Source organism: Aegilops tauschii, chromosome 6 (assembly GCF_002575655.3).
Source record: "Aegilops tauschii subsp. strangulata cultivar AL8/78 chromosome 6, Aet v6.0, whole genome shotgun sequence".
NCBI classification, from domain to species: Eukaryota; Viridiplantae; Streptophyta; class Magnoliopsida; order Poales; family Poaceae; genus Aegilops; species Aegilops tauschii.
In genome coordinates, this window is record NC_053040.3 from 201,272,015 (window position 1) to 201,278,335 (window position 6,321).

Below are 6,321 nucleotides of genomic sequence, written 5' to 3' on the forward strand. Positions count from 1 at the left end.
TGGTAATTTGCTTTGGTTATGAATTTAGTCCTAATATGATGGGCATTCAAGACGGGTATAATAAAAACTTTCATATAGAGTGCATTGAATACTATGAGAAGTTTGATACTTGATGATTGTTTTGAGATATAAAGATGGTGATATTAGAGTCGTGCTAGTTGAGTAATTGTCAAAATGAGAAATACTTGTGTTGATGGTGATATTAGAGTAGTACTATCCTTTTTCCACACTTGTGCTTTAAAGTAGCACCATGATCTTCATGATAGAGAGTCTCTTATTTTGTCACTTTCATATACTAGTGGAATTTTTCATTATAGAACTTGGCTTGTATATTCCAACAATGGGCTTCCTCAAATGCCCTAGGTCTTCATGAGCAAGCAAGTTGGATGCACACCCACTTAGTTTCTTTTGTTGAGCTTTCATACATTTATAGCTCTAGTGCATCCGTTGCATGGCAATCCTTACTCCTCGCATTGACATCAATTGATGGGCATCTCCATAGCCCGTTGATTAGCCGCGTCGATGTGAGACTTTCTCCTTTTTGTCTTCTCCACACAACCTCCATCATTATATTCTATTCCACCCATAGTGCTCTGTCCATGGCTCGCGCTCATATATTGCGTGAAAGTTGAAAAAGTTTGAGAATACTAAAGTATGAAACAATTGCTTGGCTTGTCATCGGGGTTGTGCATGATGGGAGCATTTTGTGTGACTAAAATGAAGCATGGCCAAACTATATGATTCTGTAGGGATGAGCTTTATTTGGCTATGTTATTTTGAGAAGACATAATTGCTTGGTTATATGCTTGAAGTATTATTATTTTTATGTCAATATTAAACTTTTATCTTGAATCTTATGGATCTGAATATTCTTGCCACAGTAAAGAAGATTACATTGATAAATATGTTAGGTAGCTTTCCACATCAAAAATTCTGTTTTATCATTTACCTACTCGAGGACGAGCAGGAATTAAACTTGGGGATGCTTGATACGTCTCCAACGTATCTATAATTTTGTATTGTTCCATGCTATTATATTATCCATCTAGGATGTTTTACATGCATTTATATGCTATTTTATATGATTTTTGGGACTAACCTATTAACCCAGAGCCCAGTGCCAGTTTCTATTTTTTCCTTCTTTTTGAGTATCGCAGAAAAGGAATACCAAACAGAGTCCAATTGAACTGAAATTTCACGGAGATTGTTTTTGGACCAGAAGAAGCCCACGGAGTACCGGAGATGGACCAAAAGAGTCCCGAGGCCACCATGAGGGTGGGGGGCATGCCCTACCCCCCTGGGCGCGCCCCTACCTCATGGCCGCCTCGGAGACCCCCCTGACTTGTTCCCGACGCCAACACCTCTTATATATACCCAAACTTCCAGAACATAACCTAGATCGGGAGTTCCGCTGCCGCAAGCCTCTGTAGCCACCAAAAACCAATCGAGACCCTGTTACGGCACCCTACCGGAGGGGGATCCCTCACCGGTGGCCATCTTCATCATCCCGGCGCTCTCCATGACGAGGAGGGAGTAGTCCACCCTGTGGGCTGAGGGTATGTACCAGTAGCTATGTGTTTGATCTCTCTCTCTCTCTCTCGTGTTCTTGATTTGGCACGATCTTGATGGATCGCGAGCTTTGCTATTATAGTTGGATCTTATGATGTTTCTCCCCCTCTACTCTCTTGTAATGGATTGAGTTTTCCTTTGAAGTTATCTTATCGGATTGAGTCTTTAAGGATTTGAGAACACTTGCTGTATGTCTTGCATGTGCTTATCTGTGGTGACAATGGGATATTCACGTGATCCACTTCATGTATGTTTTGGTGATCAACTTGCGAGTTCCGTGACCTTGTGAACTTATGCATAGTGGTTGTCACACGTTTTCGTCTTGACTCTCCGGTAGAAACTTTGGGGCACTCTTTGAAGTTCTTTGTGTTGGTTGAATAGATGAATCTGAGATTGTGTGATGCATATCGTATAATCATACCCGCAGATACTTGTGGTGACATTGGAGTATCTAGGTGACATTAGGGTTTTGGTTGATTTGTGTCTTAAGGTGTTATTCTAGTATGAACTCTAGGATAGATCGAATGGAAAGAATAGCTTCGTGTTATTTTACTACGGACTCTCGAATAGATCGATCAGAAAGGATAACTTTGAGGTGGTTTCGTACCCTACAATAATCTCTTCGTTTGTTCTCTGCTATTAGTGACTTTGGAGTGACTCTTTGTTGCATGTTGAGGGATAGTTATATGATCTAATTATGTTATTATTGTTGAGAGAACTTGCACTAGTGAAAGTATGAACCCTAGGCTTTGTTTCCTAGCATTGCAATACCGTTTGTGCTCACTTTTATCATTAGTTACCTTGCTGTTTTTATATTTTCAGATTACAAAAACCTATATCTACCATCCATATTGCACTTGTATCACCATCTCTTCGCCGAACTAGTGCACCTATACAATTTGCCATTGTATTGGGTGTGTTGGGGACACAAGAGACTCTTTGTTATTTGGTTGCAGGGTTGTTTGAGAGAGACCATCTTCATCCTATGACTCCCACGGATTGATAAACCTTAGGTCATCCACTTGAGGGAAATTTGCTACTGTCCTACAAACCTCTGCACTTGGAGGCCCAACAACGTCTACAAGAAGAAGGTTGCGTAGTAGAGATCAAGGCGCCACGCGGTCCAGGCGGAGATGGTGATCGTTCCTCGCGAGCCCTCGGGACCCCCAAAGCCTCCCGAGGTTCAGGGCCCAGGCGGCTCGTGAGGAACAACTCCTCCAGTGTACGTCCCCAGCTGCTTCAACACCCCTCCAGCAATGGTGCCAAGTGACATTTTCCGGTTCATTCAGTTGGGGGCGCCCCTCGGGCTGCATCATCCCTAGGTCGCATGGGCCTGTCCCTGCGGCATGTATCCTTTGCATCTTAAATTTATTCTATTGGGGGCACCCCTCGGGCTGCATCATCCCCAGGCCGCATGGGTCCATCCCTGCAGCATGTATCGTTCTCGCATTTACCTGAACTTGCTTGCGTCCTCCTGTGGGTTACTTCATGATTATTATATGCATGTCTGGTAGTTCGATACCATGAACGTCATACGCCCTTGCAAGCCCACCCACGACCGCCTCATGATTAAGGACTGGCACAACGTCTGTTCTCGGGTCCGTCCCTGCAGCGTCGCTAAACCCAAGAGGTTGAGCTCCGGCTCACGGGCCAGCTCCCATGTACGTCACCTCCCATGGCCCTTGGTGCCTTGTTCTCGCATGAGCTAATCGCGGACGGACGAGCCAGGGCGCGTGACCCGGTGCCTCGCCACCACGGGAGCAGCGCCGGCTGTCTTTCTTCAAGATTTTCTGCATGAGAAGACTGGACACGGCGCCTGTGCTCGGGTCCATCCCTGTAGAGCCGATAAACCCGACGACTGAGCTCTGTCTGGTGGGCCGGCTCCGTTCACGTCACCTCCTGGGGTCGTTGGTATTTGGCCTTCTCATGTGATCACCTCAGTAGATTCATTTGGCGCAGGTTGTCTAACCATCTCGCAGGGCTATCACAACTATCAAGAATCAAATTCAGGCGCAACCCGCCTTGAGGTAGGGCCTCGTGAGTCCCGCGCTGGCTCACGAGTGCCCAGACACACCTCGTCTAGCCCTGCCGTGCAAGCCACGTGTCAGGGCAGGGTTGTACACGCCCCGGGGGCTCCACTCAGAGGGAGCCCTCACCCACGCACCAGTGGAAGCACCATGCTCCATGCTGGCAGTCGACATGGTCGAGGAGCGGCTATGTTCGTGCAAGTGCGGAAGCGCCATGCTCCACGCTGGTGATAAACAACTGAGGGCAGCCCCATGGCCGCATCAACCTCAGGGAGCCCCCAGGCTCAGTGTCCAGCCTCGTCGCAACACTTTCCCCTCGGGAGAGTCACGTGAGGGGGCTGGGCATGGGGGCTACGCTCAGGTCACGCCTAGCGTACGCTACCCTGCCAGGTCCCTTGGACCTGGTCGCCGCGCGCCACTCCCGAGCGGGACCTCGGCGAGAAAAGGTATGGAGGTCTATTTGTACGTCAAGCGGGACTACTGAGCATCGCGACTCAGGAGCCTAACTAGCCACGTAGCCCCTCACCCCTTGGTCTCGTCCTGGTGAGCCGGACGACCCAACGGCGGCTGAGGTACGCGCGGGGTCGGGCCCTGCCGACGCAGAACACTAAGGCCTACTTTCGCGTCTCCTTCCCGCGGGTCATTTGTGCGTCAAAGGGGACTCCTGAGCATTGCGACTCAGGAGCCTAAGTGGTCATGTAGCCCCTCACCTCTTGGACTCGTCCTGGTGATCCAGACGACCCAACGGCGGTTGAGGTATGCGCGGGGTCGGGCCCTGCCGACGTAGAACATCAAGCAAGCGGGAAGGAAATCGCAAAATCTTGGCAAAATTATTACAAAAAGTTGTCTCTTAAAAAGCACGGACACATAAAGTTTTAACACCTCAACGAGGCACGGTGCATGTTGCAGGAAATAAAAATGGAGGGAAGCGCTGCCTGTAAGCCCCTCCTTCAGCCTTGGGCGATGCCACCGCCGGTGAGGGGTGCCCCGTCATCGACAACGTCGCCGTCACCCGTACAGTCGGATGTGGCTGTAGGTTCAGCGGTGCCGTCAGTCGGGGGCGCAGGGTCGATGGCGAGGAACTTCCGCAGCAGAGCATCCACTTGGTCCTTCACGGCTTCGGCGGCGGCGGCGCAGTGCACCTCGTCCACAAGCTCGAGAAGAGCTCCGAAGTCGGTGCTGGGGTCGCGAAGATGGAGGTGGCTGAAGACGCGCGTCATAGCTGAAGCGGAGAGCGCGCGGGCTTCCCCCTCCACCATGGGGCCGACTCCGTCAGCAACGCCCTCAAGCGCATCGACGAGCTAGGGGAGTAGCTCGGCGGGGCCTTCCTCAGCAGTCGCCAGCGGCTTCTTCAACCCCCTGTCGTAGAGATCTTGTAGCGCTTTGCGAGACCTTTCCTCAAGAGAGTCAAAGGCGGCACGATCGCTGGCAAGGATTTTCGCCTTGGCCTCCAGCAGGGCCTTCTCCCCCTCCACCTCCTTCTTTAGCTTCTCCAGGCGATCGCGCTCCGCGGCCTACGCCCGCGCCAACTGCTCCAGCTCGGTGTCACGACCGGCGACCGCGTCTTCTCGAGCCTTCAGCTTCTCCTCCCACGCCTCGCGCTGACGAGCCTCGGCGGCGCGCTCGTTGCGCAGGGTCTCCAGCTTAGCCACCGCCACCTGGCAGCGCTCCCTGGCAGCCTTAGCATCTCCCAACGCCACATCGTGGGCAGCCGCGGCCAGTCCGGCAACCTGCTTACCTTCCTTAGAGGCCGCCATGGTGTGGCTCCACGCCGCCCTGACGGACGCGTCGGTTCGCAGCCACCCCGAGATCAGCTCCAGGCGCCCGGACGCCAGGCGGTGGTCGGTGCCTTGAAGATCGTCGCGAAGTTGGCACACCCCGAGCACTGGCCCTCTTTGAGCCGGAGGTAGAAGAAATGGTGGAGCAACGCCACAGATGGCATCACCCCCACGAACGCCTCGCAATAGAAGGCAAAGATCGACAGGAGGAGGACGGAGTTGGGATGAAGATGGAGGGCATGAAGATTGTAGTGGCGCAGGACGGCGTAGAAGAAGCTGGAGAAAGGGGGACCGGCCCCACGAAGATACTGCGCAAGAAGAAGGGATAGAAGGTACCGCCCGAGGCTCCCGGCTTGGCGGAGCCGGCCCGAAGCACAGTTTCTCCTCCCTCGTTGTTGTCGCCCGCCATCACCAGGAGCGCGGCGGCAAAGTTCTTCTCCGAGACCGTGGACGCGCTCAAGGCAGGCTCGAACCAGGAGCGTGTGGCCTTGGCCTTGTCAGTGGCCATCAGCTGCAGGCTTGAGGGAGAGTTTTGGCAGATCTGGGGCTCTCTGGGCAAGGAGGAGAAGGGGATCTGGAGCAACACGAAAGGGAAAGGCAATGAAAGCTCTGCAGCAGGCGCCATCCTTTTTGACAGCCAGGGATGGTTGCCGGGGCAGCATGGGGAAGCGGAGGCACCCACATCTCATCAATCGCCATGCGTCAACCGAGGCCGCAGGTGGTTGGGGCCCGCGGCGCTCCGTACTTGCCCTTTGGCTTCACCTCGAAGCCAAGTTCGAGTGCGCCTTGGGCCCGGGGGCTACTATCGGCGTCCTGGGAATGGGGGTACCCAGACTTGTCGGCCTGCGGCCCATGGCGTGGCTCCATCAGCAACCTGTTATGGCCCAGCTTCAGCAGCAATAGCTCAAGACCCTCACGAGGCGGACGACACCAAGACCTCCCTGGGG